This window comes from Rattus norvegicus, chromosome 7 (assembly GCF_021556685.1).
Source record: "Rattus norvegicus strain SHRSP/BbbUtx chromosome 7, alternate assembly SHRSP_T2T, whole genome shotgun sequence".
NCBI lineage: Eukaryota > Metazoa > Chordata > Mammalia > Rodentia > Muridae > Rattus > Rattus norvegicus.
In genome coordinates this window covers 78574947-78587816 of record NC_141540.1, presented here as the reverse complement: position 1 = coordinate 78587816, position 12870 = coordinate 78574947, and the positions used below count along the sequence as shown (strand labels likewise).

At 40.9% G+C, this 12870-nt stretch overlaps 1 protein-coding gene and 1 long non-coding RNA gene across 19 annotated transcripts in view; one reads left to right on the top strand and one right to left on the bottom strand.

Moving 5' to 3' along the window:
- The window catches only part of Ncald (neurocalcin delta), a 435285-nt gene that overhangs the window by 62449 nt on the left and 359966 nt on the right, over positions 1-12870 (top strand). The window lies entirely within an intron of this gene.
- Positions 1-12870, bottom strand: part of LOC120093633 (uncharacterized) — a 50098-nt gene that overhangs the window by 27550 nt on the left and 9678 nt on the right. For 7 of the 9 annotated variants that reach the window (XR_015625478.1, XR_015625481.1, XR_015625482.1 and 4 more), the window contains exons 3-5: positions 12453-12571; positions 2219-2334; positions 625-773 (exon numbers count right to left, since the gene is read on the bottom strand). This is a non-coding gene — a long non-coding RNA (uncharacterized LOC120093633). The remainder of the gene's footprint in view (positions 1-624; positions 774-2218; positions 2335-12452; positions 12572-12870) is intronic. The other 2 variants (XR_015625484.1, XR_015625483.1) reach the window with 1 other exon arrangement.

Genomic DNA, 12870 nt, shown 5'->3' with positions numbered 1-12870 from the left:
CAAAGACCACTGAAAAAAATATATGTCACCAGTATAGCTTTCAAGGGAAAGTAACAATATAAGCAGAAAGTTAAGTCCTGTTTCTAGGGGTTGAGTGTCACTTGTCACATCAAGGTCACGAACTTCTTAGATGTGGTAAAGATGTGGAGAACTTTACAGATGAATTTTCCCAAAGACGTGAACTGCCGAGGTGGGAGCAGATCCGAGGCTGCACTTCCAGGCTATTTCTTCTGACGACATCCACACTTCCTATTCCCTATGCCTATGTCCACACTTCCAGAGCTGTTTCCTCTGCCGATGCCTACTCAAACTTAGCACCAGAGTCCCCAACTCTGGAAACTGGAGAGCAGACAACAGTAAGGACTTTGCCTTCTGTCACATGGGCCACAGCTAAGAGGTGGTTTGCATAGACTGGTTTCTGACCACACACATTTTAAATCTAACCGTTGTCCTAATATGCCTGCTCTTCCAAGGCAGTGCTCCTCAGGTTCGCCATGGCCTCTGGCCTGGCACCAATGGTACATAACTCCAGGTGGGTCTGCACAGAGGATGAGGGGAATAGCCTTGCCGTCTTGTCTACCTGGGGAGAGCCCCAGTTAGCTACCCTTAGGAAGGATTACAAACCTCATCAATCTGTCCTGTAAACTCTGGAACTCAATGGCTTCATACCCAGATCCTCCAAATGCCCATCCCAACACCGATGCCTTTCGTGCTGCTGTCAAGGGAAACGTGGGCAATTCGTCCATCACTCTTTGGCTTCATTTGAAAACTGCCTATCAAGTAGAGAGAGATTTGAAAAAAAAAAGTCAGTTTGAAATTTAGCTCATCCATGCTATTCTTAAAAAAGAAAAAAAAAGAGAGAGAGAGAGAGAGAGAATGAGAATCCTAAGAGAGTAAGTACAAAGAGGAAAAAAATGTAATCCTACCACTTGGTACATTTCCTTTAAAAAAATATAGTCTATGTATATTTAGAATATATTTATTTTCTAATAGAGTGTATATATTCTATAATATTCTCTACATATTTATATATGTGGATTTTAAAAAAGTATAACATTCTAAGGTTCTCATTGTTGGATATTTTGATTATTTAATGTCACGTCTATATCAATATCTACATCTATATGTATATAGAAATATCTGAATATCTTTTGCATCTGATTCCTTTTCCTTCATTATTTACATAATAAAATCCGAGGACAAATTCCTAGTAGTAAAATTACTGAGTCACAGAATATGAAGGGTGTGCAGAATCTTCCTCATGAGGATAGGGTGCTCTCCGGAAACTGTGTTCTGGGAAGGAGTGTGTGAGCGTCTTCTCACTCTAGAAACATGCACTAGGAGTTTAAGAGTCTTTGGGATCACAGGGATGGCTGTGAGGATGCGCACCTCTCTCCAGCCCTTAGGCCTGCCTTCTTCTTCTTCTTTCTAAGATTTATTTATTTATTTAATGTATGTAAGTGTTGATGCCCGCACCAACTCGGCACCAAGAATCGGGTGTAAGCCTGAAGGATTAAAGAACACACACACACACACACACACACACACACACACACACACACACACACACACACACACACAGGTTATTCGTGTTAAGCAAGAAAAGGAAGGGGCTCCTGTAGTTTTGTTCACAGAATATATATACCCCAAGTTGACCAGGTGGAAAAGGTCTGGGAAGCGCAGTGGGAAACCCCTGCTCGAGACTTCGGTAACAAAGACCGACTACATGCCTGAATTAACTAGGGAGAAATCCAGGAAGACCAGCCTAAATCTCAAAGACCAAAGACTGGGAGGACAGGAGACAGGGACGAAGTGACCATCGCCCAGGTGTGTCCAGGCCAGACTGCTCCTTTGTTAGGAACAAAAGGCTTCCACATGTATCAGCAGGGCTCAGCAGGGGTCAAACCCTGCAGTGACCCAGAAGGGTCTGACAAGGGGGTGAAACATTGCAGGGGATCCAGGAGGCTCTGACAAGTCCCCCTATTTTATTATTATTTTTTATTAAGCAAGTCCCCCTATATTAATTTTAAGCAGTGCCTGTCTTAGGTCACTTTGAGATAACAAGCCTCTTTCCCATCTCTGGAAAATTCTGCCAGTCTCAGAATTTCCTGCCTTAGGAGAGGCCTGGTCCCAAAGAGTTGCCGTCAGCTAACTGCTTCTCGTGAAGGCTGAGCCCAATTTGGGCAGAAGGTTTTTCTCCTACCTAGGAGAACAATACCTGCTTAGTTGCTGCCCAGGACTGGAAGTGCTGTTTGCGCATGTGATAAGAAGCACAAGGGCCCTAGGGCCAAAACTTGGAGGGCCATAACACCAAGGGCCATCATCAAGTCGTTCCTGTAATAAAATTTAGAATTCACAATTGTCAGCAACTACTCCAGAAAGTTCACCTACTGTGCTTGCCTAACAATAGATTGGGGGAGGGTAACTCCAGACACTGCAGACCCAGTGGCTAGAGCAGCAATGGCTGCTACAATAGCAGCAAAAATGCCAAAGTCTTTCCCAGGACAGTTCAGGATCGGACATCCTTTTCTGGAACAACCGGCAGGCAATGGAACCATATCTGAGATCCACATAACCAGGGCAGAGTTCCCTGGTCTCCAGCAACTTCATGCAAATGGCATGCTTGTGAAGCCACAGACTGCAAAATGGCAACACCAGTCACGGCGGCAAGAGCCACCAGGAGAATGAGGAAGGGCAGGGATAAAGGCTGGAGTCCAGTCTTCTCCGGCAAGCAGTGGTGCACAGAGGGTTGGAGAGCAGGCCGAGGTGGGACGGGACACACGAGGCGGTAACAATGACTGCAGCAATGCCAGAGTCTCTGATGACAAAAGATGAGGGGGAATCCTCCATCTACCTCCAAGGGCACAGGAATGACCCCAGGGACCCGAACCATGAGAACTCAATCTTCATGCTCCCAGGATCAGCAAGTTTCACCAGCCACCTCTGGCAGCTGGCACACTCCTGCAGCATCCTGTAGGAAAAACACAAACATGCCCTCTTCCCCATTTAAAATACCTTGACAGGATCATGCCAATATGTGGATCTTTCTATTTCACCTAGGCAGAAGTATGCCTAGTTGTAGGGTGCCATAAACACTCAGAGTATTCCTTGGATCCAAATTTTAAATTTGAAAAAAAAAAGCATTATTTAAATAATTGTATAGCACACAGGGATATAACTCCCCCTTTTTATTTATTAAGATATTGTTAAGATATTATTTATTAAGATAAGTCCTTGAGGATTAACACTATTATGTGATACAGGAAGAAACTGAGGACACTGAGCACTTGTATTTATAATTTGACTTGTATACCAAATTATTGTCTCTAGCATTATTGTTTTGGTGATATAAAGAATGAGATTGATTAATTGTTCCTATGTAAGGGCTATAATCTGCCTGGTATCATTGCCCTCCCTTGCTAAGGGGTCCAGGCAATCCACTGTGAGGGTTTTTTTGTTTTGTTTTGTTTTGTTTTTTATCTTTATTAACTTGAGTATTTCTTATTTACATTTCAATTGTTATTCCCTTTCCTGGTTTCAGGGCAAATTTCCCCCTAACCCCTCCCCATCCCCTTCTTTAGGGGTGTTCCCCTCCCCATCCTCCCCCCATTACCACCCTCCCCCCAACACTCACATTCACTGGGGGTTCAGTCTTGGCAGGACCAAGGGCTTCCCCTTCCACTGGTGCTCTTACTAGGATATTCATTGCTACCTATGAGGTCAGAGTCCAGGGTCAGTCCATGTATAGTCTTTGGGTAGTGGCTTAGTCCCTGGAAGCTCTGGTTGCTTGGCATTGTTGTTCATAAGGGGTCTCGAGCCCCTTCAAGCTCTTTCAGTCCTTTCTCTGATTTCTTCAACGGGGGGTCCCGTTCTCAGTTCAGTGGTTTGCTGCTGGCATACGCCTCTGTATTTGCTGTATTCTGGCTGTGTCTCTCAGGAGAGATCTACATCCGGTTCCTGTCAGCCTGCACTTCTTTGCTTCATCCATCTTATCTAATTGGGTGGCTGTATGTGTATGGGCCACATGTGGGGCAGGCTCTGAATGGTTGTTCCTTCGGCCACTGTTTTAAACTTTGCTTCCTGCCAAGGGTATTCTTGTTCCCCTTTTAAAGAAGGAGTGAAACATGCTCATTTTGATCATCCATCTTGAGTTTCATGGGTTCTGTGCATCTAGGGCAATTCAAGCATTTGGGCTAATAGTCAATTATCAATGAGTGCATACCATGTGTGTTTTTCTGTGAATGGGTTACCTCACTCAGGATGATATTTTCCAGTTCCATTCATTTGCCTATGAATTTCATAAAGTCATTGTTTTTGAGAGCTGAGTAATATTCCATTGCGTAGATGTACCACATTTTCTGTATCCATTCCTCTGTTGAAGGGCATCTGGGTTCTTTCCAGCTTCTGGCTATTACAAATAAGGCTGCTATGAACATAGTGGAGCATGTGTCTTTGTTATATGTTGGGGCATCTTTTGGGTATATGCCCAAGGGAGGTATAGCTGGGTCCTCAGGTAGTTCAATGTCCAGTTTTCTGAGGAACTCCAGACTGATTTCCAGAATGGTTGTACCAGTCTGCAATCCTACCAACAATAGAGGAGTGTTCCTCTTTCACCACATCCTCGCCAGCATTTGCTGTCACCTGAGTTTTTGATCTTAGCCATTCTCACTGGTATGAGGTGAAATTTCAGGGTTGTTTTGATTTGCATTTCCCTTATGACTAAAGATGTTGAACATTTCTCTAGGTGTTTCTCAGCCATTTGTCATTCCTCGGCTATGAATTCTTTGTTTAGCTCTGAACCCGATTTTTAATAGGGTTATTTGTCTCCCTGCGGTCTAACTTCTTGAGTTCTTTGTATATTTTGGATATAAGCCCTCTATCTGTTGTAGGATTGGTAAAGATCTTTTCACAATCTGTTGGTTGCCGTTTTGTCCTAACCACAGTGTCCTTCCTTTGCCTTACAGAAGCTTTGCAGTTTTATGAGATCCCATTTGTCGATTCTTGATCTTAGAGCATAAGCCATTGGTGTTTTGTTCAGGAAAATTTCTCCAGTGCCCATGTGTTCCAGATGCTTCCCCAGTTTTTCTTCTATTAGTTTGAGTGTATCTGGTTTGATGTGGAGGTCCTTGATCCACTTGGACTTAAGCTTTGTACAGGGTGATAAGCATGGATCGATCTGTATTGTTCTACATGTTGACCTCCAGTTGAACCAGCACCATTTGCTGAAAATGCTATCTTTTTTCCATTGGATGGTTTTTGCTCCTTTGTCAAAAATCAAGTGACCATGGGTGTGTGGGTTCATTTCTGGGTCTTCAATTCTATTCCATTGGTCAATCTGTATGTCTCTGTACCAATACCATGCAGTTTTCATCACTATTGTTCTGTAATACTGCTTGAGTTCAGGGATAGTGATTCTCCCAGAAGTCCTTTTATTGTTGAGGATAGTTTTAGCTATCCTGGGTTTTTTGTTATTCCAGATGAATTTGAAAATTGTTCTGTCTAACTCTTTGAAGAATTGGATTGGTATTTTGATGGGGATTGCATTGAATCTGTAGATCGCTTTTGGTAAAATGGCCATTTTTACTATATTAATCCTGCCAATCAATGAGCATGGGAGATCTTTCCATCTTCTGAGGTCTTCTTCAATTTCTTTCTTCAGAGGCTTGAAGTTCTTATTGAAGTACAGATCTTTTACTTGCTTGGTTAAAGTCACACCCAGGTATTTTATATTTTTGGGGACTATTATGAAGGGTGTCGTTTCCCTAATTTCTTTCTCGGCTTGTTTCTCTTTGTGTAGAAGAAGGCTACTGATTTATTTGAGTTAATTTTATATCCAGCCACTTTGCTGAAGTTATCAGCTTTAGTAGTTCCCTGGTGGAACTTTTGGGATCACTTAAATATACTATCATATCATCTGCAAATAGTGATATTTTGACTTCTTCTTTTCCAATCTGTATCCCTTTGATCTCCTTTTGTTGTCTGATTGCTCTGGCTAGAACTTTAAGAACTATATTGAATAAGTAGGGAGAGAGTGGGCAGCCTTGTCTAGTCCCTGATTTTAGTGGGATTGCTTCAGGTTTCTCTCCACTTAGTTTAATGTTAGCGACTGGTTTGCTGGATATGGCTTTAACTATGTTTAGGTATGGGCCTTGAATTCCTATTCTTTCCAGGACTTTTATCATGAAGGGGTATTGAATTTAGTCAAATGCTTTCTCGGCATCTAATGAAATGATCATGTGGTTTTGTTTTTTCAGTTTGTTTATATAATGGATCACGTTGATGGTTTTCCGTATATTAAACCATCCCTCATGCCTGGGATGAAGCCTACTTGATCATGGTGGATAATTGTTTTGATGTGCTCTTGGATTCGGTTTGCCAGAATTTTATTGAGTATTTTTGAGTCGATATTCATAAGGGAAATTGGTATGAAGTTCTCTTTCTTTGTTGTGTCTTTGTGTGGTTTAGGTAAAAGAGTAATTGTAGATTCATAGAAAGAATTCGATAGTGCTCCATCTATTTCAATTTTGTGGAATAGTTTGGATAGTGTTGGTATGAGGTCTTCTATGAAGGTTTGATAGAATTCTGCACTAAACCCGTCTGGACCTGGGCTCTTTTTCGTTGGGAGACCTTTAATGACTGCTTCTATTTCATTAGGAGTTATGGGGTTGTTTAACTGGTTTATCTGTTCCTGATTTAACTTCGGTACCTGGTATCTGTCTAGGAAATTGTCCATTTCCTGCAGATTTTCAAGTTTTGTTGAATATTGGCTTTTGTAGTAGGATCTGATGATTTTTTGAATTTCCTCTGATTCTGTAGTGTGTATCCCTTTTCATTTCTGATTTTGTTAGTTTGTACAAGCTCTCTGTGTCCTCTCGTTAGTCTGGATAAGGGTTTATCTATCTTGTTGATTTTCTCAAAGAACCACCTTTGGTTCTGTTGATTCTTTCTATGGTCCTTTTTGTTTCTACTTGGTTGATTTCAGCTCTGAGTTTGATTATTTCCTGCCTTCTTCTCCTCCTGGGTGTATTTGCTTCTTTTTGTTCTAGAGCTTTTAGGTGTGCTGTCAAGCTGCTGACATATGCTCTCTCCTGTTTCTTTCTGCAGGCACTCAGCGCTATGAGTTTTCCTCTTAGCACAGCTTTCATTGTGTCCCATAAGTTTGGGTATGTTGTACCTTTATTTTCATTAAGTTCTAAGAAGTCTTTAATTTCTTTCTTTATTTCTTCCTTGACTGGGTTATCATTGAGTAGAGCATTGTTCAACTTCCATGTATATGTGGGAGTTCTTCCCTTATTGTTATTGAAGACCAGCTTTATCCCGTGGTGGTCTGATAGGATGCATGGGATTATTTCTATCTTTCTGTATCTGTTGAGGCCTGTTTTATGACCAATTATATGGTCAATTTTGGAGGAAGTACCATGAGATGGTAAGAGGAATGTATATCCTTTTGCTTTAGGATAGAATGTTCTATAAATATGTTAAGTCCATTTGGTTCATGACTTCTCTTAGTCTGTCTATGTCTCTGTTTAATTTCTGTTTCCATGTTCTGTCCATTGATGAGAGTGGGGTGTTGAAATCTCCTACTATTATTGTGTGAGGTCCAATGTGTGTTTTGAGCTTTAGTAAGGTTTCTTTTACGTATGTAGGTGCCCTTGTATTTGGAGCATAGATATTTAGGATTGAGATTTCATCTTGGTGGATTTTTCCTTTGATGAATATGAAGTGTCCTTCCTTATCTTTTTTGATGACTTTTAGTTGAAAATCAATTTTATTCGATATTAGAATGGCTACTCCAGCTTGCTTCTTCTGACCATTTGCTTGGAAAGTTGTTTTCCAGCCTTTCACTCTGAGGTAGTGTCTGTCTTTGTCTCTGAGCTGTGTTTCCTGTAGGCAGCAGAATGCAGGGTCCTCATTGCATATCCAGTTTGTTAATCTATGTCTTTTTATTGGGGAGTTGAGGCCATTGATATTGAGAGATAATAAGGAATAGAGATTATTGCTTCCTGGTATATTCATATTTGGATGTGAGATTATGTTTGTGTGCTTTTCTTCTCTTTGTTTTGTTACCAAGACGATTAGTTTCTTGCTTTTTCTAGGGTGTAGCTTGCCTCCTTATGTTGGGCTTTACCATTTATTATCCTTTGTAGCACTGGATTTGTAGAAAGATATTGTGTAAATTTGGTTTTGTTATGGAATATCTTGGTTTCTCCATCTATGTTAATTGATAGTTTTGCTGGATACAGTAACCTGGGATGGTATTTGTATTCTCTTAGAGTCTCTATGACATCTGTCCAGGATCTTCTGGCTTTTCTGGTGAGAAGTCTGGTGTGATTCTGATAGGTCTGACTTTATATGTTACTTGACCTTTTTCCCTTACTGCTTTTAATATTCTTTCTTTGTTTTGTGTATTTGGTGTTTTGACTATTATGCGACGGGAGGAGTTTCTTTTCTAGTCCAATCTATTTGGAGTTCTGTAGGCTTCTTGTATGTTTATGGGCATCCCTTTCTTTAGGTTAGGGAAGTTTTCTTCTATGATTTTGTTGAAGATATTTACTGGTCCTTTGAGCTGGTAGTCTTCACTCTCTTCTATACCTATTATCCTTAGGTTTGATCTTCTCATTGAGTCCTGGATTTCTTGTATGTTTTGGACCAGTAGCTTTTCTGTTTTACATTATCTTTGACAGTTGTGTCGATGATTTATATGGAATCTTCTGCTCCTGATATTCTCTCTTCTATCTCTTGTATTCTGTTGGTGATGCTTTAACTACGGCTCCTTGTCTCTTCCTTTGGTTTTCTATATCCAGGGTTGTTTCCCTGTGTCCTTTCTTTATTGCTGCTATTTCCATTTTTAATTCCTTCAACTGTTTGATTGTGTTTTCCTGTAATTCTTTCAGGGTTTTTTGTGAGTCCTCTCTATAGGCTTCTACTTGTTTATTTATGTTTTCCTGTGTTTCTCGAAGGGAGTTCTTCATGTCTTTCTTGAAGTCCTCCAGCATCATGGTCAAATATGATTTTAAATCTAGATCTTGCTTTTCTGGTGTGTTTGGATATTCAGTGTTTGCTTTGGTGGGAGAATTGGGCTCCGATGATGCCATGTAGTCTTGGTTTCTGTTGCTTTGGTTCCTGAGCTTGCCTCTCGCCATCAGATTGTCTCTGGTGTTACTTTGTTCTGCTATTTCTGACAATGGCTAGACCGTCCTATAGGCCTGTGTGTCAGGAGTGCTGTAGAACTGTTTTCCTGTTTTCTTTCAGCTAGTTGTGGGAACAGAGTGTTCTGCTTTTGGGTGTGTAGTCTTGCCTGTCTACTGGTCTTCAGCCGTTCCTGTGGGCCTGTGTCCTGAGTCCACCAGGCAGGTCATTTGGTGCAGAAAAGTTGGTCTTACCTGTGGTCCCGTGGCTCAAGTTGCTCGCGGGGGGGCGCTGCTTTTGAGCTCTCCGTGACGGCGGCAACCAGGAGGGCCTGTTCCGCCTTTTCTGGGAGCCCCCATGCACCAGGGTCCCAGATGGTGTTAGATGTTTGCCTCTGGAGTCCGAAATGTCGGCAGAGTGTAGTCTCTTCTGGCTTCTGAGGCGTGTCTGCCTCTCTGAAGGTTTAACTCTCCCTCCCACAGGATTTGGGTGCAGAGAACTGTTGATCAGGTCTCTTCAGGTCCCTGACTGTGAGTTCTTAAATGGCCTATAAAGGAACAGTACTTAGTGCTCTAAACCACTAAGCCATCTCTCCAGCCCCTCACAAGCTTTATTTACCTAAACATAAGCATTAATGAGAAATGCCAAATCCTGTAAATATAATCCAAATTCAGCCTTAGAAATCCCTGAGCTGGCAGGGCGAGGCTGGGAGTTGAGAGTAAGCAAACGGAGTCTTCCTCTTTTCATGAGGGTGTGCTATTAACTCCATTACCATTTTCAAAGAGCTGGGTATGAGTCTATGGTTTTCTTTAGTTGTCTGAGCCGGAGCTCTGAAAGGGCAGCGAGTTGTCATATATTCACACTGAAATCATCACTCACTGATTTCATGTAGAAAACTTGCCACCGATAAAGCATTAAGTAATTGTAGTAGTATACAAAAAAGGAAAAAATTTTCATCAATCGTAAACCATAAGCCATACATTGGCTATCAGTATATAAATTGAAAGCTTGATTCTTTAACATTTAAAAAACAGCAGCTACAGCACATAATTCAATAATCTCTGTTGAAGCAGGGGGAAACTCAAGAGAATAAACATGTGATCCAATCATATATGTAGCCTTCTCATTAGATGAACTATCTATAAATACAGTAAGTGCATTTTCTATGGGTTCCATGTGCAAATTTACAGGAAATACAAAAGCATGCAAAGAGTAAAATTATCAATTTTGCCTGAAAAATTTGTATATGTCAAAAAATTTGTATATGCCAAATATCAGTATTTTGTAATAACCAATTTAATTGCTGTTTGGAATAAGGTATGTTTCACCAGGTTCCTTTTTTTTTTTTTTCCCAGAGCTGGGGACTGAACCCAGGGCCTTGTGCTTGCTAGGGAAGTGCTCTACCGCTGAGCTAAATCCCCAACCCCACCAGGTTTCTTTTTAAAATACTTCCATGACTCTAGCCTACAATTCTGTATCAACATAACAAAAGCTTTATCTCCAATGAGGACAACAAGCAAAGGCTTAAGTCCTCTGGTAAGGTGAGGTACTTAACCAATTAACATATCCTTAGAAGCTTAAAATTAGTTTCAAATATTAAAAAGGAATATTGAATCTTTTCTGGAGCAACAGCTACTCCCCAAATATTAAAGCTCATTGTGAGAGTAAAGGTTTGTAGTAAAATTTCCATATACACTGAAAGATTCAAAGTTTCAACTTCTTACACTGAAGAAGCGACAAAATTACATAATACAAGGCTGTTAGCCATTCTTTTGTAAAATTTTTTAAGGATAGCACTTCATGGGCTCTCTAAAATTATAAGCAAGCTCACAAAATGAAAACTCCTCACAATCGCCAGGACATAAACAAACTGCATAAAAACAGTCCTCTAAATTTATCTTGAAATGGCAGTTGGAGTAAGCAAACAGGCTGTAATGCTCTCACAGGTTCTAAAACCTCATCAATCCTTCATAAATCCTGTAACAATCTCTACCTGTTTGTTTTTTTTTAAATTACAAATAAGTTTGAGTTAGTCAACGTAACATTGGCAATCCTTAACCACAACCTTTAAGTTCTCCTTGTAACACCAGAGCACAACCACAACTTTGGAAAGCAAAACTCAACCTCCAACAAACAATCTAGCCTCCAAAGTCCAGTCTCCAAAACACCGAGTCTATCCCTCATGCTATAAAGTTTGACTGCCAATTCCTACATATGAATGCACAATGGTGCAGTCTCCAATACCTCAACAAAAGACATTGCCCTAAATTCTTTTAGAAGCCTGGTTTCTAGGATAAGAGTTCCATCCCTAGGTTGGCTCATGCCACATGTTGTCTAGAATGACTCCATTCAAATTACAAGTTTTAAGCCAACTTTCTGTTACCAATGTTACAATTTTTTAGCCATATCCAATAACTTAAAAGCCAATAGTCCATAACCAAGGCATGTAGAGCATATTTATACATTTAAAACCGTTCAGAAACAAAATTGAAGTGGCTACACATACCTTTAATATTTAGACCAAACACCATTTTACCTTTTCTAGCTGTAGTTTTAAGAGAAGCACCTTGTCACCTGCTAAGTCCATTAATAAGTCAGGGATTTTTCTAAGAGAAACAGTCATCAGCTCTCTTAACATAGAAGCTGAGGAGCTGCTGGCGCCTTTAAGATAAGCTCGTGCAGACACTTGGCCCCCAGGCAGCTTCTCCATCTGACCTAGGCTCCTAGCTACAGGTGCAGGGCTCCAAAGACCGATTGAAACTGCTTTTTATTCATTTGTTCCTTTTTTGAAAGGAGTTAAAAACAAATCAAGGTGTGAATGACTAGCAAATAAAGTTTTTACAATTTTTTTCTTTTCAACATGAAACATAAAACATTTAAGCAACAAGAAACAAAAACCACAGACATAAACTGACAGACATGGACAGCTTGGTCCACCAAGGACAGACAATAGACATAGAGGGAAAAAACTAGATGGTGTCCCACCGAAGGGACCCAGATATCCTACCTATGGAACCCAGAAAAGGAGCCAGCAGAAAGGTAGGACATCTACTGCCTTCCTTCTGTTCCTAGGAGAGCTCTGAAAAAGTTTTACTCTTTCTCCAAAGCATCTGCGGAGAGTCTGGGAAGACTGTTTTTCCCAAACCCATTCATTCTCTCTCATGTCTAGGGTGTAAACTATCTCTAGTCAGGATCCAAAGACTAAAACATAACTCTAAAAGAACACATATGCAAAAACACTTTACCATTACCTTGTCTCTTTCTTATTACAAGATTTACTCATGCTAGCCCAAATCACCGAGGCCTTTTCTAGCCCATCTTACCCCAATATGTCCCTGCTTCCTCACTGGCCAGCCTTCAGAAATCTTCTCTTCTCTGATCTTGGTGGAACCTCCATTTGTCGATGCCCACACCGACACGGCACCAAGAACCGGGCGTAAGCCTGTGGGATTAAAGAACATAGACACACACAGGTTATTCGTGTTAAGCAAGAAAAGGAAGGGGCTCCTGTAGCTTTATTCACCGAATATATATACCCCAAGTTGACCAGGTGGAAAAAATCTGGGAAGCACAATGGGAAACCCTGGCTTGAGACTTCAGTAACAAAAGACCTAACTAGGGAGAAATCTAGGAAGACCAGCCTAAATCTCAAAAACAAAAGACTGGGAAGACAAGAGACAGGTATGAATTGACCACCGTCCAGGTGTGTCGGTACCAGGCCAGACCGCTCCTTTGTTAGGA